The sequence below is a fragment of the Galeopterus variegatus genome, unplaced genomic scaffold, assembly GCF_000696425.1.
Source record: "Galeopterus variegatus unplaced genomic scaffold, G_variegatus-3.0.2 Scaffold342, whole genome shotgun sequence".
NCBI classification, from domain to species: Eukaryota; Metazoa; Chordata; class Mammalia; order Dermoptera; family Cynocephalidae; genus Galeopterus; species Galeopterus variegatus.
The window spans coordinates 422,644-446,801 of NW_007726453.1; the positions used below are offsets into that span (position 1 = coordinate 422,644).

At 36.0% G+C, this 24,158-nt stretch overlaps 1 pseudogene; it reads right to left on the reverse strand.

Annotated features, from left to right (window-relative positions):
* Window positions 1-7,946: 7,946 nt before the first annotated feature.
* On the reverse strand, window positions 7,947-8,334 carry LOC103586472 (annotated as a pseudogene).
* Between the last annotated feature and the right edge of the window lie 15,824 nt (window positions 8,335-24,158).

The following is a 24,158-nucleotide window of genomic DNA, read 5'->3' on the forward strand; positions in this document are numbered from 1 at the left end:
TAGTGAAAACTCTATGCTGTGAATCTTCTACCAGTTGCATATTGAAAAAAAGTTTATCATTAGTATTTTGGTTTCCTTTTTAGCTAAACAACGTTTCCCTCTGATTATGCCTCATATTTTTCATTAATCCTATTTTGCATTTTTACTATGTTATGCCAAGTTGAGGATTTATTTATTAATTATTTTATTGAAGTATGATATATGTACAGGTAAGAGCACAAATTTTATCTGTACACCTTGATTAAATTTTACAAAGTAAACATGTGCACCTATACTCAGATCAATATATATAATATTGCCAGCACCCTAGAAGCCTGCCTTATGCCCCCTGCCAGTAATTACCGTCTGGTAAAGGCAACTGCTATTCTGATTTTTATCACATATAGTTTTACCTGGTTTTAAAATGTCACATAAGTGGGCTCATGCAGGGTCTGGCTTTTTATGTTTAGCATTATGCTTGTGAGATTGATCTATTTTGTTGCATAAACTATAGTTTATTTATGTCAGTGCTGTATACAAATCCATTGTAAAAATGTATCACAACTAATTTATCCATTCTACTGTTGGTTGATATTTGGATGGTTTCTAGTTTTAACTATTGCAAATAATCTTTCTACGAATACTCTTGTAATATCTTTTAGTAAATGTGTGCTTTTTTGGATATATACTTAGGCATGGAACTGAATTGATGGGTCAAAGGATATATGAATGTTTGGCTTTAGAAGAAAGTGCCAAATGCGTTTCCAACACAGTTGTATAAATTTGGAATCTCTCCAGCAATGTATAAGAGTTCTGGTTACTATTCCTTTTCAGTACTCTGTATTGTCATCTTTTTAATTTTATTCATTCTGCTAGGTATCCCATAAGTTCTACGTGCATTTTACTGGTGAACAAAGTGTTGAGTAATTTTCTAAATTATTAGCCATTTGGAAATATATTTTATGAAGTGCCTGTTCTAAGTCTTTTCTCATTTTAAAATGGAGTTCTTTATAGATTTTGGCTACAAGTCTTTTGTCAGACATATGCATTAAAAATATTTTTTAGCACTCTGTATCTTGTCTTTATTGTTATTCCCTAAAGTATCAGTGAGAAATAGTATCCCGTTAGATCAGAATGACTTGTCCAAGGAGAGAACTTCATGGACATGTCAGAAAAACATTGTTCTTTTGCTGCTAAACTGACAACTTCCACAGATGCTAACAAAACCCCACAATGAGACCGAAGCTACATTTTGGGAGGGATGAGTTGAATGCCACAGTTTCCAGTTTCATCACTGAGGGAGATATTATTTGCTAGTTTCACTTAACCCCTGGGCTGTTTAGTCAGGATTGACTTCTAGGACAAAATATACAGGCCATCAATTAGAGACATAAACTGAGGTTTGACCAATGATGCACATGTGCAAGTTAGTTTCTCTTTCCGAATTCAGTAAATGAATTTTGATATCTTATTACGCAGATCGGAAGCAAAACATGAGTTAGCCAAGGCTGGATTCAAATACTAGGTCTACCACTTGCTAGTTGAGTGAACGAAGTCAAGTAACTTAACTTCTCAGTTCCCTTATCAGCTGTATAATAAGTTATTTTGAAACCCTTAAAAATTTATAATTTTTGAAAATTTTTTCTATTAAAAAGGGATTGTATAATGCAATCGGGCAGATGTTTATTCACAGGCCTGCTTCTTTTTTCTTTTTGTTAAGTCAGGAACAAGGTTTGCAACAACCTAGAAAAGTATTATGCAACATCCCCATCTGCTGGTAACTCTAAACAATAATGTTATTCAATTAGCAAAAGAACCGAAAATTCCTGGTTTTAAAGATATAAAGTATCACTAATATTGATAATGACTAACTTGTATTGAGCACATACTAGGTGTTTCTAACATGTTTACGGATTTTGAGGGGGTGTGAGTGTACTTTGCAAGTGGGAGAAATGTAAGTAACTTGTGGCCAGGGGATAGACTGTAGAGATTGCCATAAATGCCTCGATATTCCTCCCATTGAGAAATGAAGATCTATGACCCTCTCCTCAAATTCTGATGGGCTCTGTAACTGCTTTGACCTATAAAATGTCACAGAAGTGACACTATGCCAATTTCTAGGCCCCGGTCTTAAGAAATAGGTAATTTCTACTTCCTCATTCTTGGAACATTCTGTCTGGGAACCCTAAGGACCCATGTCATATCTAACTACCCTGAGACTGCCATGGTGGAGAGGCCATATGTAGGAACTCAGCCGACCGTGTCTCAGCCCAACTTTCTAAAACACTAGTGACGTAAGTGAAGCCATCTCGGACTCTGGACAGCATCCCTTCTGCTAGCAAAATACCACTAAGTAATGCCACATGGAACAGAAGAATTGCCCAGCTGAGCCTTGCTTGAAATCAAGAGATATAATTAAATGGTTGTTGTTTTATAACACTACATTTTGGGATAAATTGTTAGCCAGGAACAGATAACCCGAACATTCCCCTTCAGCCCATTCTCAACACAGCAGCCAAAATAAACATTGAAATGTAAGTCAGACCATGCCCCCCTGTCCAAAACTACAAAGGGTAAAACTCAAGGTTCTTACAGTAGCCTTCAAGGCCTTACATGATGAGGCCCCTGTTACTTCTCTAACTTCATTTTCTGCTACTGTCCCCCTTGCTCACTCACCTCCTGCCACACTAGCTTTCTGCTGTCCTGGAAAAAACTCAGCATGTTGCTCTTCTTCCACATTGCCACTTGGTTAACTCCCTCACCTTAATTATTTGCTCAAATGTCACCTTCTCAATGAGAGCTACCCTGATGACCGTGTTTAATGCTATCAATTATCCTCACCCCCTGGCACTCCCAACACCCAGCACTCTTGGTGCTACTAATTCTGTACTATTTTGACTTTCTTCATACTTATGCCCTTTTAATCTATTATATAATTTATTTATTCATAGTGTTATTAATGCCTATCTTCTTGACGAGAATATGAGCTCCTCAAGGGCAGGATCTTTTTCTGTTTTGTTCAGTGATGATTCCCAATTGCCTGGCACATACTCAGTAAATATTCATTAAATATTAGAATGAATGGATGTAGCTTGTATTAATAAAGTTGCATTATCTACTGCTGAGCAGATATGGGACCTTGAGAAGTAAGCTTATTTCAGTTTTAGGAAAAAAAAATGTGTTAAACTTTATATCATCTGAATTCTCTGAACGAGGATATCTTCTTCTCTGCTGTATTCATTTGAACCAGAACACTTAGTGAAGATTCTGAATCCTGAGAATAAACACATTTTCTAAATAGAATATGATCACTATCATTGTTGTCATTGTCATCTTCATCATTATCATCATCTTTGTGACTGCTTGCAAACCCAAATTGAAAAGCAAGAATAAACTTCACCAATGCAATTCCTTTTGTGAGACAATAGCCAAAGCACTGTCTCAACTTATTTTCATTCGTTATTTCTATAAAAAAATTCCCTTGTGTGCTTAATTAAATTCCCATCTTTTCCTAGTTTGCCAAGTGCGTTTACACGAATGGGTGCTGAATTATGTCAAATGCCTTTTCTATGTCTATTGAGGTACTTGTTTTCTCCATTATGTTAATGCATTATATTAATTGATCAAGAATGTTAAAATACCATTGCTTTCCTGGAATAAATCCTTTTTGTCATAATGTATTTATTATCTTTTTAATATATTGTTGTATTAAATTTGGTTGAGATTTTTTGGGTCTGTGCCTATGAGGGATATTTTGTAATTTGCTTTTCTTGTAATGTCTTTGTCATACTTTGGTAGCAGGGTTACGCCGACCTTGTAAAATGAGTTGGAAAGTATACCTTTCTTTCCCTGAAAATTTGAGTAAGAATGATATTATTTTTTTCTTAAATTTTTGATAGAGGTCATTAATGAAACCATTCAGACCTGAAGTTTTCTTTGTGAAAAAGTTTTTGATTGTGATTTCAATTTTTAAAAATAGTTCTTTTCTATATTTCTTACTGAATCAGTGTTGATGATGTGTGTCTGGGAAAAAAATTTGTCCATTTAATCTAGGTTGTTACATTTATTGGCCGAAAGTTATTCATAAATATTATCTTATTCTTTTGCTATATCTAGATCTACAGTGACATTCCCTCTTTTATACTTGATATTAGTAATTCGTTTTCTACCTAGCTCTTTTTAAAATTGTTCTTGCTAGAAGTTTATAAATTTTACTGATCTTTTTGAAGAACCATTTTGACTATTCTTTAATCTTTGTTTTTTATTGAACTGATTTTTTCTCATATTTTATTATGTATTTCCTTCTACTTTGTTTTAATCTGCTTTTCTTTCTTTCTTTCTTTCTTTCTTTCTTTCTTTCTTTCTTTCTTTCTTTCTTTCTGTTAGAACAACTCACAACTCAGCAAAATAAAATTCTGGCTTTGTTGTTGGACAACATTGTTTCACACATACATCCAACAGGCCAAAAATATTAAACGGGAACTTCATAGACAGAAAAAGGAAAAAAATAAACCTTTTATCTTTGGCCTTTTTAGCCATCTCATACAAACCAACTACTTATAGGACAGCTAAGTACATACACACAAAAAAGTTACTGGAATGCTTGGAATAAGATTTTTTTTTTTTACCAGGTTTTTAAAATTTAAAAATTTTTTTAATGTTTTTAATTTTATTGGTTATGAGTATTCATGAGACACAAACTGATTGTCACCCCTCGGGCCCAAGATGTGAAGGCCAGATCCATACTAGCAGCATGCACATTACCACAAACTGTGTTTGTACCCCATGTCTGCCACCCAATTATCCCCAACCTCCCCCTCCCACTCCACCCCCCCCACTCTGCTTTCTATCCCAAATATGTTCTCTCCCTCTGCAAGTCCAACACACCACTGTGGACTTTCTTTCCTTCCTTCTCTCTCTTTTAGTTCCCACATATGAGTGGGCACATGTAGTATTTATCCCTCTGTGCTTTGCTTATTTCACTCAACTTAAGTTTCTCCAGGCTCATCCATGTTGTTGCAAATGGGAGAATTTCATTCTTTTTTATGGCAGAGTAATATTCCATGGTGTATGTATACCACAGCTTCGTTATCCAATCATCCATCGATGGACATTTAGGTTGGTTCCACGTCTTGGCTATTATAAACAGAGCTGCGATGAACATGGGAGTGCAGGTATCCCTTTGGCATGACGATTTCCATTCCTCTGTGTATATACCCAGAAATGAGATTGCTGGATCGTATGGAATATCTATCTGTATTGTTTGAGAAATCTCCATACTGTTTTCCATAGTGATTGTACTAATTTACAGTCCCACCAACAGTACAGGAGTATTCCCTTCTCTCCACACCCTCACGAACATTTGTTATTCACCGCCCTTTCCATTACAGCCAGTCTAACTGGGGTGAGATGGCATCTCAATGTGGTTTTAATTTGCATTTCCCTGCTGACTAGTGATATTGAGCATTTTTTCATGTACCTGTTGGCCATCTGTATGTCTTCCTTTGAAAAATGTCTATTCAGCTCCTTTGCCCATTTTTTAATTGGGTTATTTGTTTTTTTACAGTGTAATTGCTTGAGTTCCTTGTATATTATGAGTATTAAACCCTTGTCGGATGCACAGTTGGCAAAAATTTTCTCCTACTTTGTAGGTTGTCGTTTCACTCTGTTGATTATTTCCTTTGATTTGCAGAAGCTTTTTAGTTTGATGTAGTCCCATTTGTTTATTATTTCTTTTGCTGCTTGTGCTTTTGGGTTCACGTTCATAAAGTCTGTGCCCAGACCTAGTGCCTGAAGTGTTTCACCTGTACTTTCCCTTGGTAATTTTATAGTTTCAGGTCTTAAACTTAAGTCTTTAATCCATTCTGAGTTGATTTTAGTATATGGTGAGAGGTGCATACCTAGTTTCACTCTTCTGCATATGGATATCCAATTTTCCCAGCACCACTTGTTGAAGAGGCAGCCTTTTCCCCAATGTAGATTTTTTGTTGCCTTTGTCCAATATCAGATGGCTGTAATCCTGAGGGGTGATTTCTGGGTTCTCAATTATGCTCCACTGATCTGAATGTCTATTTTTATACCAGTGCCATGCTGTTTTGGTTACAATAGCTTTGCAGTATAATTTGAAGCCAGGTAGTGTTATGCCTCCAGCTTTATTTATTTATTTATTTATTTTGCTCAAGATTGCTTTGGCTATTCGGAGTCTTTCGTTATTCCATATTGTTTAATATTGTTTTTTCCATATCTGTGAAGAATGTCATTGGTAATTTGATGGGTATCACATTGAATCTGTAGATCATTTTGGGTAGTATAGACATTTTCACAGTGTTAATTCTTCCAATCTAAGAGCGTGGAATATCTTTCCATCATTTTGTGTTTTCTTTAATTTCTTTCAGTAGTGGTTTGTAGTTCTCATTGTAGAGATCTTTCACCTCCTTGGTTAAATTGATCCCTAGGTATTTTATTTTTTTTGTGACAATTGTAAATGGGCTTACTTTCCTTATTCCTCTGTTAGTTCTTTATTTGAGTATTGTTTTAGTCCATTTTGTGTTGCTGTAACAGAATATCTGAAACTGGGTAATTTATAAAGAAGAGAGGTTTATTTGGCTTATAATTCTGGGACAACTGCATCTGGCATGGGCCTCAGGCTATTTCTACGCATGGCAGAAAGTGGCAGGCAGCTGGTGGGTACAAGCAGATCACATAGTGAGAGGAAACAAGAAAAAGAGAGAGAAGGTGCCAGGGTCTTTTTAAGCAACGAGCTTTCACGGGAACTAATAGAGTGAGAACTCACTCATTAATCTCCCATTCCCCAGGGAGAGCATTAATCCATTCATGAGGGATCTGCCCTCATGACTCAATCAGTTTGCAACACTGCCACATTGGAGATCAAATTTCCACATGAGTTTTGGAAGGGACAACACATTCAAACTCCATCAAGTATATAAATGCAACTGATTTGGGGGCATTTATTTTGCATCCTGCAATGTTACTGAAGTTATTAACCAGCTCTAGGAGTTTTCTGATAGACTCTTTAGGTTTTTCTATGCATAGTATCATGTCATCTAAAAATAAAGTTTGACTTCATCTTTTCCAACCTGGATTCCCTTTATTTCTTTCTCTTGACTGATTGCTTTGGCTAGTACTTCCAGCACTATGTCAAATAAAAGTGGTGAGAGGGGGCATCCTTGTCTTGTTCCCATTCTTAAGTGAAAGGCCCTCCGTTTTTCCCCATTCAGAATGATACTAGCAGTGGGCTTGTCATAGATGGCTTTCATTGTGTTGAGATATTTTCCTTCTATACCTAATTTGTTGAGAGTCTTTATCATGAAGGACGTTTAATTTTGTCAAATGCTTTTTCAGCATCTATTGAAATAATCCTATGGTCTTTGTCCTTGAGTTTGTTGATGTGATGTATCGTGTTTACTGACTTTTGTATGTTGAACCATCCTTGCATCCGTGGGATGAATCCCACTTGATCATAGTGTATAATTTTTTTGATGTGTTGCTGTATTCTGATTGCTAATATTTTGTTGAGGATTTTTGCATCTATGTTTATCGAGGATATTGGCCTGTAATTTTCTTTTTTTGTTGTGTCTTTGTCTGGTTTTTTACTCAGGATTTTTTCTCCTTTGAGATTATAATGAACATGATCACACCAGAAGTAAAGCTGGAGGCAGGACAGAGAATGCTCTGAAGGCTGGTTTGGTCATCTGAGATCATTAAAAATGGCTGACCCCTAACATCATGTGTAAAAATATGAAACGCAAATAAAAAATACAGACAAATTTTCCTTTTTAAAGTATTTTTAAGAAAAAAGCAGGGCCTTGGAAGTTTTGGGGTTTTTTTCCTGCCCTGTTGCAAATTCTCATTTTGGTTTGGTTGGTGGTGGAGAGCGTGTGTCACCTGAGGGTGGCACTGCCACAGTGGGTGGTGGGGCTGGCCTCTCTACTCGAAGGTGACCATGTTTAGATTCTGAGATGGGAAGTAGAGGGTGAATAAATCATGGCAGCCTTTTTTTTTAAGTTTAATTTTTCCTTTTTTACTGTCTGGTCATCCTCATAGGTCTTCTGCTTCTTGGTGTCAACATTGTCATCCTCATCATCTTCAGCTGCATTTTCCATTAGCTCCCTCAGCCTCCTCATCTTCACTTCCATCCTCTTCCTCACCATGGCTTTCTTCCTCCTCCTCTCTTTCCTCTCCACCTTCCTCTTCTTCTTCATCTACCGAATTGTCAGCCTCCTGTTCCCCATTTTCCTCATTAACATTCCCATTAGCAGGGGCTTCTCTTCCATTCCCCACCTTCTCCACAACTTCCTTCTTCTCCTTTAAATCCCCAGTGGTGATCTTGGACATGGTAGTGCACGGATTGAAAAAACAGCGAAAGTTCCCGAACTCTGGTAATAAAGCTGCTGGAGTCCGTGGCAATGGGGGAGGTGCACAGCGGTGGTGGTGGCACCAATGCAGAGCTGACCAAAGATCAATGCAAAGATGGCTTTTCGGAATAGCCAGTGGGGATTAATCTGCTTTTCTTTTGCTAACTTCTTAAGATGGGGATGTAGAACACTGATTTTAAACCTTTTAATCTTTACTAGTAGTCATTTAAAGCTATAAATTTCCCTTTAATTTCTGCTTTGGCTGAATATCACAAATTTTTATCAAAATCAAATTTTGATAGATTATGTTTTTTATTGTCATTTGGTTCAAAATATTGTTTTTGTCTTGTAGGTTTTTCCTTTGACCCACGTGTTACTCAAGATTGTGTTATTTAATTTCCAAATATGTGGGGATTTTCAAGATGTCTTACTGTTTTCAATTTCAAATTTAATTCCATCAAGAGAATATAGTCTGTATGATTTTAGCCTTTCAAAATATAGTGAAATTTGTTTCTTAATAGCCCAGCATATTTAGTAAATTTTCCACATGCACTTGAAATGAATATGTACACAGTTGTTGGGTGTAGTGTTTTGAAATATTAATTAGGTCAATAGGCAGTGGCTCTGACACCCCAAGGCAGGCCTCTACAGAGCTGCTGGGCTTGGCTGTACCCTTTCAGGTTGCAAAAGGGTCAACAGCTGATCAGGTGTCCACCTATAGAGCTGCCAAGCCCTGCAGCACCAATGTACATCTACTCCCAGAACAATAGCTGATTGGGTGGCAGCTTTTCCTTTCTATAGCATGCCTCTAGAGAGCCACTGGGTACTGCAGCATCCATGCAGGCTTGCTCCAGACTCAACAGCAGAGCCAGTGGCCTTCTACAGAATTGTCAGGACCTGTTGCACAGGCGTATATTGGCTACCAAAATGACAGTGGACTATGCAGGGGCTTTGGCAGCCCAAGGCAGACATCTGAAGAAATGCTGGCTTTATCTTCACCCTTGTAGGCTTGCATCAGGCTCAACAGCTGATCAGTTGGCTACCTACAGAGCTGCCAGTTTCTGCAACAGCTGTGTACACCTACTCCCAAAGCAACAGCTGATTGGGTAGTAGCTTGTCCTCCCCACAACACACCTCTAGAAAGCTGCTGGGTCCTGTAGCATCCATGCAGGCTTGCTCCTGGCTCAACAGCTGAGCCAGAGGCCCTCTAAAGGTCCCACTGCAACAGTATACACCTGCTCACTGGCCGACAGTGGATCACTCACCCCAACAATAAACCCACCCTAACAAGAAACTGCTAAGGACCCCACCATCTAGACCACAAAGTCACCCAAAGACAGCTCTACAGTTGAAGAAGTCACAAGAAAGCTGCACTAACACACTCATCCAGATCCAAAATTAAAATGCCGAACCTGACTGTCAATATAGAATATGTCCACAGGAAAGAGTTTTTCCTTTCAAAAGCCACTCCTAGAATTAAAAGAAGTGACTAACACTGCCTGATGCCCAGACGTCAATGCAGAGATATGAGAAGCATTTAAAAACAGAGAAACACGACTCCCTCAAAAGACTACAATTCTCTAATACTAGACCTCAAACAATAAGAAATGGATGAATCACCTGAAGTGGGATGCCAAGTGGAGAAAAGTGTCCAGATTTTAAGAACAGGAACAAGACAAGGAGGCCCACTTTCGCCACTCCTATTTAACATAGTATTGGGAGTACCAGCCAGACCAATCAGGCAAGAGAAATAAATAAAGTACATCCAAATTGGAAAAGATGAAGTCAAATTGTCCCTGTTTGCACATGACATGATCCTATATGTAGAAAAACTTATAACCTCTACCAAACAACTCCTAGAGCTGACAAGCAAATTCAGAAAAGTTGTAAAATCAATACACAAAAATCAGTAACATTATTATATACCAACAATAAACAAGCAGAAAAAGAAATCAAGAAAGAAAGCCCATTTACAACAGCTACAAAAAGAATAAAATACCTAGGAATAAATTTAACCAAAGAGTTGAAAGATCTCTACAATGAGAAGTAAAAAACACTGCTAAAAGGAATTAAAGAGGACACCAAAAGATGGAAAGACTTTCCGTATTCATGGACTGGAAGAACTAATGTTGTAAAGAGGTCTACACTACCCAAAACAATCTACACATTCAATGCAATCTGTATCAAGATACCAATGACATTCTTCACAGAAATAGAAAAAATAATCCTAACATTAATATAGAACAGCAAAGGCCCTGAAAAGCCAAAGCAATCCTGAGCAAAAACAATATAAAGCCAGAGGTATTACACTACCTGACTTCAAATTATACTACAAAGCTATAGTAACCAAAGCAGCATGGTAAAGGTATAAGAACAGACCCATGGACCAATGGAGCAGAATAGAGAACCCCCAAATCAACCCATGTACTTACAGTCAGCTAATCTTACATAAAGGCACCAAGAACATGCACTGTGGAAAGGATAGCATCTTCAGTAAATGGTGCTAGGAAAATTGGATTTCCATGTGTTGAAGAATGAAAGTATACCATATAACAACATAACTCAAGATGGATTAAAGACTTAAATATAAGACCTGAAACTGTAAAACTCCTAGAAGAAAACATAGGGGAAACACTTCAGGATGTAGGACTGGGCAAAGACTTTATAAATAAGGCCCCCAAAGCACGGGAAACGAAAGAGAACAAATGGGATTATATCAAACTAAAAAGCTTCTGCACAGCAAAAGAAACAATTAACAGAGTGAAAAGACAACCTATAGAATGGGAGAAAATATTTGCAAACTATACATCTGACAAGGGATTAATATCCAGAATATACAAGGAACACAAACAACTTAACAGTAAAAAACCAAATAATTCAATTAAAAAATGGGTAAAGGGGCTGAATAGATATTTCTCAAAGTAAGATATAAAAATATGGCCAACAGATACATGAAAAAATGTTCAACATAACTAATCATCAGGGAAATGAAAATCAAAACCACATTGAGATATCATCTTACTCCAGTTAGACTAGCTATTATCAAAAAGACAGAGAACAAGAAATGCTGGTTAGGATGTGGAGAAAGGGGAACACTGTTGGTGGGACTATAAATTAGTACATTATGGAAAACAGTATGAAGTTTTCTCAAACTACACCTAGAACTACCATATGATCCAGTAATCCCACTTCTGGGTAGTGGGATTTACCCAAATTAGTGGAATCATCATGTTGAAGGGATACATGCACTCCCATGTTTATTGAAGCTGTATTTACAACAGCCAAGAGTTGGAATCAACCTAAATGTCTATCAATGGATGATTGGATAAAGAAAGTGATATATTTGCACAATGGAATCTACTCAGCCATTAAAAAAGAATGGAATTCTGCCATTTGCAGCAACATGGGTGAGCTTGGAGAAAATTGTGTTAATTGAAATAAGCCAGGAATGAAAGAGTAATATGGCATGTCCTCATTCATAAGTGGGAGCCAAAAAGAAACAAGCAAACGAGCACAATAATACATTATACAAAGGAGAGAACAGAATTATGGTTACTAGACGTGGGAAAGGGGGAGAGAGAGGTTAGGGAGAAATTGGGTAATGGACACAAGAATAATTACATTTTGTTATGATAAATATGCTAATAATCCTGATTTGAGCAGCACATATTGTACACAAATGCTGAAAGTCAACTGTACACCCCACTAATATGTGCAATCAATTATGTTTCAATAAAAAAGTATTAATTAGGTCATGTTGCCTGATAGTTTTGTTTAGACCTATTACATCCATGTTAATATTTTGTCTACTTATTCTACCAACTATGAAGAGATGAATGTCAACATTTCCAACTGTTATTATGGTTTTTCTGTTTTTCCCTTAAGTTTTCCCAGTTTTTGCTTCATGAATTTTGAAGTTTTGTTATTAGATGCATGCATATTAAAGACTTAAAGAATTGACACTTTTATCTATATGAAATATCTCTCTTTAACTTTGATAATACCTTTTATCTTATGCTGAGCAACTCCATCTTCCTTATGATTTGTGTTTGCATGGTATATATTTAGGCTATCTTATTTATCCTGATTGAATTTAATAGAAATTATTGAATTTGTGGCTTTATATCTTCTGTCGGTGTTAGAAAATTCTCAGCTATTATATTTTCAAATATTGCTTTTGATACATTCTCTTTCTTCCTTCTCTTGGATGATAGTATTTCTAAGTCTCAGTAATTGGTAATTTTACATGTCAACCTTACTGGACCATAGGTGCCTAGACATTTGGTCAAGTACTATTCTGAGTGTGTCTATGAGGGTGTTTTTAGATGAGATTAACATTTGAATCCATAGACTGAGTAAAGTGGATTGCCCTACCTAATGTGAGTGGGCCTTATCCAGTTCGTTAAGGGTCTATAAGTAGAATAGAAAGACTGCCTCTCTAAGAGTAAGAAAGAATTTTTCTTCCTGGCTGCCTTGAGCTGGGACATTGGTTTTTTCCCTTGCTGCCTGCAGACCTTGAGACTCAGCAGATCCCATAATTCAATTGTGATCCAAGTTCTTATAATAGATCTCTTTATATATTTATATACATCCTGTTGGTCCTATCTCTCTGGGAAACACTAATTCAATACCTTTGCCTAATTTTTGTGTTTTGCCCTTTTTCTGTTTGTTTCTCACTGATTCAGTCTGAATATTTTCTTGTGATTTACCTTCCAGTCCACTAATTCTATCTTCAGTTGTGTTAAATTTCTAATTTCATTAATTGCATTTTTATTGATGTGGTATATCACATTTATTGATTTGCATATGTTGAACCAACCTTGCATCCCTGGGATGAATCCCACTTGATCAATTAACTGCATTTCTAATTTCTAAAATTTTCACTTATTTTTATGGAACCAACGTTATCAATCTTGTCTTTTGTTTCCTTGAACACATTAAGCATAGTGATTTTAAAGACAGTATCTAATAACCCTACTGTCTGTACCTTCTGTGAATTTGTTTCAATTGACTTTTTTCTTGTGCTTTCTAAAATTACATTTTCTTATTTCCTGTTTGTATCTGGCTGTTTGTTTGTTTGGTTTAGAGTGTCAGATATTACTTAAGAAGATTTTACCTTAGAAATAATTGAGGCCTAGGATAATGTTTTCTTCCTCCAGAAGAGACTGAAATTTGTCTCTGGTAGTTGGATAGAAATAGCAGCAAATCAAATCACTTAATTCAATTTCATGGACTGAGATTATTTGAAATCAATCTTTAGTTTCTTCCAATGACAGTCCATTTTCAGTTTACCCTTTCCCTTAGGGAAAAGGGACCCCACACTGTTTCACAACAGGCCTCTTTGTCAGGAACTCTCTTCTTCAGCAGGCTCTGAACTCTAGTTTGGGTCCGCTGAGTTTTATGAGACTATCAATACATTGCCCAGCTTCTCAGCCTCTGAGGCATCACTTCTCCAGCCAGCAGACATTCCTTGGAGAGAAGCAACTCTAAAAACTGGGCTTTCTTCTGTGTTGCTATTTCTCTTAGATTTTATTCAAGTAATATTAATATTAGATTTTTAAAAAGTTTTTGTTTTGTTTTGTCTTTGTTTTTAGCATTTCTGCTTGTTCTCAGGGAGAAGGTTTATTTGAATTACCTAATTCATCATCACTGGAGTAAGTTCTTCCTATTTGAATTTTAGTTTCTGGTGTAATCTTGTATATCTTCAGTTAAGTGTCTTGTTATTCTTTCCATAAAGAGGATAATTGGAAATTTGATACTTCAAGGAAAAATTGTAAGAATCCTCCTCCCATTGCCTTAATCTCTGTAACAGGACATTTTCTTCGTGTACACATCTTTATGCACAAAAGAAGAAAACAGTGGCTGTTTTTTGGCTCTTTGTTTTTTGGGTTTTTTTTTTTTCATTTTTTTCTTAATTCTCTTTCTTCCTCAGTAGCACAGAGTCAACTGGATAATTATTCACAAGCAAAATGAATAGCTGATCTGCTCATTAAAATATGAAGAAAACACCTGAATTGAAATCACAAATGTAGTAATTTGTTTATTCATAAGGATATGCAAAAGCATACCAGAACCTTAACATAGCTGAGGGGTTATTCTTCTGGAATATTTTCAATCTAAAGACCTGACATTCTGCAGTCCAGGTTCATTTTTCCTGCCTTCTATAGAGAAGTAGAATATGGAACTGTTTGAAAAGTTGAATTTCTATTAATTCTCTCATTAAGGGCTTAGCAATGCCTTTCCTTAAATTATACTTTTCTAAAATTAAATTTTCTTACCTTACTGAATTTTTTCATGGGATTTTGGAGCTAAGCAGTATACTTGGTGCAATACATGGTTTATATATTTTTTCTTCAAACCAGATATTACTATCATGATCCGCATTTTGTAGAAGAGAAAAGTGAGGGTGTGAGAAGTCAAAATGCATTAACAAAATCAGAGAGGTACTCAGTGATCGAATCAGGATTCTCATCCAGGTCTACCTGGCAGCAAAACTCTTACCATTTACTTTTGCACCATATTTCTTTCACTTCATGGCTTAGTAGAGTGTGTACTTCGTTTGAACAGGGCTGAATAAATTAATGTTTTTGTAATAACAGTAAATGCACTTTAGTAGGTACATACTATTTGCTAAATAAGTACCTAGCATTACTAATACTAATAGCATTACTAACTATTATCATTTCTTTTAAGGTTTGTATTAAGTTTAAGATCCTGGACTAATTTTTCTTGTTGTTAAGAACCTGTATATCTATTAGATTCCAGTCAAAAAGATAGAACCATGCTAGGTAGTTCAAAGAAGAAATTTAATATAGGTAATTAATTATAAAAGTGTCAGAATAGCTAAAAAGCCAAACAAAATGGTGAAGCAACTTAGAGATCATCAACAGCAGGAAGCTGCTACCATCTCCAGGGGTGAAGGGACCGAGGGAGACGATGATGTGACAGAGCCTAGAGACATGCCACACAGTGGAGCTAGGAACTTGGAGGGAGGGCTGCCTGACAGCAGCTAGTTCCTGGGAGGCAATGTAGCCAATGGCAGACACACTTCCTGTGGCAGGAAAGGTGTAGACCCTGACTTCTCTTTTCCTCTCGCTTGTTAGTTTCCCCTTTGCTGATTTTAGTCAAGGTTTAGCCTGTATTCATATGTTGCTTTTCCTGTTGGTTTTACATTTTCTGTATGAGTATTTCACCCTTGGCTAATCTCATCATCTTAATCCAAACATTCTCCACCTCCTGATATTGCCATGAAGCCCAATTTAAATGTTTAATTTTATATTCATTTAATGTATGTAGTTGAATCAATATATTATCTTTGCTTATATTAGTGAATCTGATCTAAAGTTTTAAATGAGTAGTTTTCAATGGGAATAACTTGTACCACTATCAGTGGCATTTTTGTTTTTCATTTTGATTGGGGAGAATGCCATCAGTACTTAGTGGGTGGGACCAGGATGCTTAACATCCTATAAAGATAGTTCCCACATGCGTTCTGCGTGACTTTCAAAGCTCACCATACATCAGGTATATGAAATATCTGTGTATAAATCTATAAGCCTAGAAGATAACTCTATTTTATAAAGAAGTTTTCAGTATGGTTATAATATATAACGACCTTTTTAGGAATTTAACCACTGTTTAAATTGAGGAAAGATTATATTTTGTTATGTATGGATCTTTAACAAGAGTTGTCTACCATTTCAGAAAATCACATAACCAATAGCAATACATTGAATTTATTTGAGTCACCAAAAAAACAAACAAACAAATCCCCACCCCCCAACACACACCAAGTATTAACATGTATGTATAATTGTCCCACTCTGTGTTAAGGTGCAAACATCAAATTGCTTAATAAAGTATTATAGTGTAGTCATGCCTGAGCATGTATTTATTAAAATGCTTATTATTTATTGCTGTGGACTGAATTGTGTCCCCCAAAGTTTGTATATTAGAACCTTAATTCCCAGTGTAACTGTTAAAGGTGGGAAATTCTATTATGGTAATTGAAAGGTGGGGCCTTGAAGAGATGATTAGATTGTGGGACAATGCCATAGTGAATGGATTAATAATGGTGATCACGGGCATGGGCCTGAGGGCTTTAAAGGAGACCACGCGAGAGTCTCTCTCTCTCCTCCGCCAGTTTCTATCATGTGAGACCCCCACATTGCTGTAAAGCCACCACCAAAGAAGACCCTCACCAGATGTGTTCCCTGGATTTTGGACTTTCCAGCCTCAGAAACTATAAGCAATAAATTTTGTTTTCTTACAAATTACCCAGTTCAGTGTATTTTGTTATAAGCAACTGAAATGGACTAATACATTGATTATTATTTATTTTTCTTTAGTTTGCTCTCTCTATTACAGTCAGTGAATTACATTGATTAAAATTATGTGTGAGTTATCTATGAATTTCTCTTTGGTGTAGTAAGGAGAGTATTGCATGATATTTGTTATAAGAAGGTATAGGGATGTGGGTTGATAGGGCTTAGAAGCCACTGGTCCAATCAAGTGTGAGACAGATACTTGACCCTTATGTTGAGTAGGAGATCTAACAAGTTTGGTATTATACTTGTTAATAACATGAAACTTTAAATCAAGCAAGGCTGGGTTCAGTCCTGGCTCTTCATTTACTATTCCTGAACCCTTGGGCAAGTTGCTAATATTTTTGGAGTCTCAGTTTTTTCATCTGTAAAAAGGTCATATTCCCACCTATCTCATAGAATCAGTGAGGATAAAACAACATAACTTGTAAAGTACTTAACATAGTACCTAGCATGTGATAAGTGTTTGGTATACAATGTATTATAATTAAACCCCAATAAGTTCATTAATTCCTATAATGAATATTGGGCACTAATTATGAGCAAAGTGTTACATACTATTAATGATATAGATATTGATAAATTCTTTGCATTTATCTTTGCATTCCTGAAGAAATTAAACCTTCCTTTTAGCTCAGTTGTTGAATTTAGTGTGCTATTATTCCACCACGTGTTTTTTTCCAATTATGTCAGATTCTACTCCTTTCAGTTTGTCTTGGTTATTTCCTCTGGGTCTTGAATTTGCATTCAGATATATCAATCACTCAGATTTTGTTTTTTTCTTTTTCCTTTCTGTCATTCTCCCTACTCTCATCAGCACTTCTTGTTTCCCTGCTGGACTTCAGGACTGAGCACAGGTGAAGAGGAATTTTCAGATCTCTTTGGATGTCACGAATCCACTGTGCAAAGGAGGTCGTTTTGTTGGTTGAGACTAGGCAGCCTGCTTCCTCTGCAAGCCTGGATGTGTCCTCTCACTGCGAGTATTGAAGTGCATCCCTGACAGGGAAAGAGCTTTACTTCCTGCAGGGTTGTCTACAAAGCTACCCACACAGGGAACATGCCATGCCTGCTGCTCACTGAATGAAGCAGTGAAGATACCACATCCTCCTATTTCCTAAGGATGCAATGAACCTTAATAAAATATGGGAAGGTCATGAATTTGAAAAAGTTACTTTACAATCTTAACTTTTAAGTTAAAAGTCGGAACTTTATTATGTATGACATGAACTCATATTTTCACAAGTTTTCATGATTACCAATTGTTCTGGTTTAAACCATTTGGATTCATTTACATCAAAGTGGACGATGAAATAATTGGTACTCTAACATATGCCTTTTGTTGGCACTATGAAATTACTTTTTCTTTACACAGTCTTATAACTATCAATACACTGAAACAGGGTCAGAATAGAAATCATCCTTACATGACACTCACTCTGTTAAAATCCTTATTTTTTTTTACCTTAATCGCTTCCTGTTTCAATGATTGCAATTTCCTTTTTTTTATGGTCTTCCTCAATCCTCTTATTTCTAACACTAAGGGAATGCTGAAGGCAGCCGGCATTCCACAGAGTATTTAATGGAAACTCATCATAGAATAATTTTCCATTAGTTTAATTTTCCTTACATGGTCAACCAGTAAGTCATAAATTACCTTGATAATTTACCTACTGTCTCTGGAAGGACCAATTGAATTTTATGTCTCTCATATGTCCCTTCAAAATTAACTCATCGTTATAAACAGACAATCAACCACGTTTTTATGTGATTTAACCTATACATTAGCAGTTAATAACAGCAAATCTTTAAGGATAAAGTGGTTATTTATTCACTTCATAAAACTGAATCTTAGTTCACATTTACTGCAAGTTTGTGAATGATGTAACACACATTTTCATCTTACATCTGATTTTATGTTGCCTTACTTGTTAGTGGTTTAAATTTCTGGAAATGTGAGTAAATACAAGAGATTTCTATGGAGTAAAAATCATAAAAAAATTACAAATAGATGAACCCACAATATGTAATCATATATAATTATTTGTTTTTCATGTTAAGTAAATGTTATTATAGCTTAATTTTCGTCCTGAGTACCATTTAATTTTTTAAAAGTTGACATATGATTTTCAAAGTTATGTATTTTCAGATTTACTATGCAATATTTTGGTGCATCCAATTAATACTGAAAGAAAGATATATTGCTAAAATTCAATGTAGTTTGAGCTATATATGGAAACCCATGTTTTTAGTACTACAGAATTTAAGAAATGATCAATAAGCCTTTTTATTTGAAAAAATATTAATCAGTTGGTATTTTTAGCTATTTTGAGTTTGTAAAAGTTGATGTTAAAGCCATCTTTTGACCTCTCTGTTTCTAATTGATTCCTCCTCCCCACCTTTACCTTTTTTAACTTTAAATTCATGTTTGTTTATTTCTTAACATGCAAACATGATCAGCAAACAATTGTAATCTAAGGACAAATGAAAACAGATTCTATCTATTACTTTTCTATGTATTTTGCTCTTTAGCTTTTCTTATTTTATGTGGATTAATAAAATTAATCCACATAAAATTTCACTTCATGACATCATAGATCACTAACTGAAAAGAAAATAAAGGTAAATTTGCATACTTTCTGATACAATAATTATTAAATAATTCATTTCATTCAAATGTAGATAAAATAACTACAAAAACTATTATACACGTGATGTCATATCCATTTAACATAGTGTTCACTAATTGCCTGTGAAAATGGAGAAACTATCTCATGTTCCTTTTTTTAAAAAGCTGGAGAATGGCCTAGCAACTTCCTGGTGTTAGTCCCCCATTCTACAAAGTAGAGAAGGAAAAACCAGTGCCCAGGCATTGCTGAGAGCATGTAGTGATGAACACATTAACAGATAGAGTGATGGGTATTGCCTGGAGCAATTTCCCAAAAGAGTGTGCCCAGGGGGATGTCATTGATTCTCTCAGCCTCTTTTAGGGTGTCTAGAGTTTCTGGTCTGCTTACCTCTGTCTGCAAACAGACTAACCTGCTTATCCCAGTGTGCCAGATATAACATTATAATTTTCCACAGGCCGTGATATGAAACGCCAGGAAAGCACTACTGACATAACTGAGGCTGAGACTACTGAGGGATTGTGATCACCGTTCGGTTCCTTGGCCTACTTCTCTTTCCCCTATTTCCCCCTCCCCCGCAGCTCTGTCCTCCACACTGCCCTTATGCATAAGCCAATGCTAAATTATAATCTAGCTGAAGGTGAACTTCATTATGCTGCTTAACATTCTAGACTATGGTTTAGGCTGGGACACAGTCTCCTCCCTCACATTTTCTGAAAGCCAATTTTCCTTGTCTTGATGTGAGAAATTTATAAGAAACGACACTATTGATAATATTTATTTTGTAATTGATTTGCTGGTTCTGAGGTGGGAATCTGCATATTTCAGTGACTTCAGGTAATTCTGATACAGATGGTTCAACTTTTAAAGAGCACTGTGGTAATCATTCAGTTAGATACAGTGAACCACCTCTTCTCTGGACCTAATGCTTACTTACTTATTATGTTATTCTATTGTTATTTATCCTCTACTGGCACTCAAAAGCACTATGTTATGGAAAGAGTAGCATTTACTCAGCTCTTGCACTTGATAAATTGCTCAGTGAAGATGATGTATTGGGTTCAAAAGCTTTCACACAAAGTGAGGGATGGGAATAAATACATTGCACACACAGTCTTTGAATCAGACTGTACTTAGTAGACACAGTTATCCATTCCACTCGGTGAGATGGTACAAAACTAGTAATTTAAACTGAAGTAATCTTGTTTAACTTGAGGAAATTATATAAGTTCTGAAAAGAAGTATTAATTTCAATATTGTATTTAAAAATCAGTGTATTTCATCAAAATTACTAGTGATTATTATCAAATTATGGTATACAGCAAAGTGATTACGATCAGCATATCCATATATCAATTTTATAAAATACAAAAAATCAGAAAGTTGAGAAAAAATAAAAGCTACAATCTTAAATATTTATGAAATAGGGATTCTGAGTAAAGGAACCATTTAGAGTATATTTTGCAACTGAGCAGTGACATAGAGAAGTACATTGAGAAGCAAAACAGGTTTGGAGCCAGCTATTGATTACAAAAAATTAAGGACAAATTTATGATAAATCATGTGTGCTTAAATTATAGATGTTCTGACTTATTGTATATGTCCATGATAGTAGATAAAACATGACTAAAAATTTAGAGTTACAATGTAGACATTTGATTACAATTATTTGCTTTGTTACGATAGGAATATTAGGAATGAAAAGCATTATGGTTTTGCCCATTCCTCCCAAATGAACCCTAATATGACATTAAGCAGTTTATTGTCTTCATCTTGTAGGCTACACATTATGCTTGGTAAAATGGCATGTCTTGTTACATAATTTATTATCTGAAATAATAAGAAACTTCAGCCCCAAATCCACTAGAAAAAGCCACAAAAAATGTGGTAAATAGAATACCATAATTAAAAAATTTGAGAATGAAGAATAGTTTGTTTAGCCCTTAGATATGCTCAATTTATTTAGAAGGTTTAGGGTTCACGCTTGGAATATCTTATTCTGTGTACATCCGTAGAGTGTGCCTCTGTGTGGACACTTCATTTTGAAGAAACAACTGCAAAATTCTCTGGGTTTGGGGGTAGAAGTAGAGATCTGCTTGCAAAAATGACATCCCACCTCTAGCTAGGAATTTTAGGGAGCTGTTTTAGAACATACTGTGGTATCCAAGTTATTTCTCCCCAAAATGGGATGTGTGTATATGTCAGTAGGTGTACACTCACTTCTGTGAGTTCTGTAAAAAATAAAATAGAAGATATAGTACATATAAACTACATAAACACAGATGTATAAGGTAACAATTATTTTTCATTTGATGTCTTTGTGTATATTATTGCGTTTGATCTTTATGTAAAACCTTCAAAGTAAGTTTTATTATTCAAAATCTCCCTCACCTTTGAGTTCAATTCTTCCTCATCTAAAAAATCAAAAGCAAACGAAACCCCCCTCAAAAGCAAAAAATAAATAAATGCCTCACACTTACTCTCCACACTGCTTGTCCCACTAACTACTGCTACTCCTCTGTCTCTAAAATTCAGCCAACTTTTTGTGACATGCAAGACTATAGCTGATTCTTAACTGTATCAGTTCATTTTTGCTGTGTAACAAACCATCCCAAATTTTAGTGGCTTAAAACAAATATCATTTATTAGCACACAGTTCTATGGGTCAGCAGTTTGGGCTGGGCTCAGCTGGGCTAGGCTTGACCAAGGCTTGCTCATGATGCTGCAGTCAGCTGGCAGGTCAGCTGGAGGCTGGTTATTTTATAATGGCTTTGCTCACTCACATGTCTGGCAGGGGGTTATGGCTAGTGGTTAATTCTGGATATCAAATGGAATAATAGGTTTGATGTGTCTCTAACAAGCCAGTGTAGGCTCAGCTACATGGTGGTGGTCCCAATGTTTCCAGCATTAGCAAGAGAAGTGATGCCCCAAGGCATAAGTCCTTTTCAAGCACCTGCTTGTATATTTGCTAATAGCCAAGTTCAGAGTCAGGACAGGAGGGGATTACCCAGGCGCATGGAAAGAGAATGCATGAATCAATGGGGGCCGATACTACAGCAATTTACCACTATCGCCATCTACGTATGCATCCTCAGCATGTTTATTCACTCCTTTCTTTCCTATCTTCACTGCCATTTCCTAGTCCAAGCCTTCATTTTATCACCTGGTCTTCCTAACTTTCCTCCAATCCACTCATTCTTTGATATTTTTCTTCCTAAAACTTCTCAGTCATTTGTTATTGTCATTTCTAATAAAGTATATACTTCTTAGCTTGATCAAGGCCCCTCAAGATATGACCTCAGCTCATGATCGTCCATGTCCCATTTATCCTCTGCTGTACCCAGATACTGACTCCTCCAGCCAGCCATGCTCTTTCTTGCCTCTGTGCCTCTGCACATGCTATTCTTTCTGACTGGAATGTATTTTCCCCACAGTTCCACCTGTGAATGCATTCAAATCCTTCAATACCCATTAAATGTTACATTCTCTGTAAACTCTTCTGCCTGCTCTCCCTGCACCCTGAACTCTGGGTGCCCAGAGCACGTCATAAACACCATCATATCATATGTATGTTGTATTCTAATGTCTCTGCCTCTTCCACTAGACTGAGAATATTAAAGAGGAAGTAATCATGTTTTATTTATTTTTGAATTTCCAGGTCATGATAAATTATTTTTGGTTGAATGAAGGAAAAGACAAAAGGCTACCGCCTCTTTCCATTCACTTCTGTAACAAATATTTAGCAGGTATCTACTATGTGCCAGCTGCTGTTTAACATATACATTTAGTATTGAATTTGATTTGCAACTTATATTTTTGTCGTTTACTATATGTACTTAAAACACTATGTAAGAAGCAGTTCTCAAATACACATAAAGCAGTACATTATTTACTTTTGTACACTGACTAACCTAATCTATTTTCTTTTTTCACGACTGCAAATACACAATTAGTTTTATATTAATCTAAAAAAGAGCATTAGACTATCTTTTACTGGAAATGGAAAGAAAGGTAAGTGGTTATTTATATGTAAAGGACAAAGGTTATTGGAGACACTGGATGTTAAGGTAGAACAAAATAATTTTCAGTAAAAAGTAGAGTGGTTTTCCTTTTTTTTTTTTTTTTACTAAGAAGTAAATATTAAAATAATGTACTTTCTCCATTTTTTTAACATTAACATTGTAATAAAAACACACATTTCTCAAGCTTTAAGCTGAGAAATTATTTACATAGAAAGTATTTCTTGGTTTTCTTGATACTTTGTAAAGGTTGCAATCTGGGAAATAACTTTTTTTTCCCCATATAAGACCTCCCCATTTGTCACCAAGCAATGCTGATTCTTCCTTTAAATAACATTAGTACCTGCCATGTACCCTATTTCCAATCACATACTCCCTATCCCGGATCACTGCACAATTGGAATCTAGCTATTGCTTTGTAGAAAATCCCTTTCCTGAATTTTCCCCAAATTAATTTATCTTTTAAATTAATTTGCAGTTAGTAAGTGGTCATATTTTTAAAAATTAAAAAAGAAATTCCAGTAATTTTCCTGAACAGTTTTCTTCTGGTTATGCCAAGTAAGTGGACATGCTTAGTCACGAAGACTCCCTTTACAGAATGAATCCGAGGGTGTTTCCGTAGAGGGGAAACATTCTAAACTTTAGTACTGTAGAGCCAAGCCCTCTGGACAGAGCAGGCTGTGAGGCTATCAAGGGACTGGGTAGAGAAGACCGGTATGCAAAGTTGTCCTTTTAGGGTGAAGCCTGAGCCCTGGGTGTGTAGATGGATGGGTGGCCCCAGCCTTGATCCAGCTGCTAGAGGTACCAGGTAAGGAGAAATACTTTGACGGAGAAGTG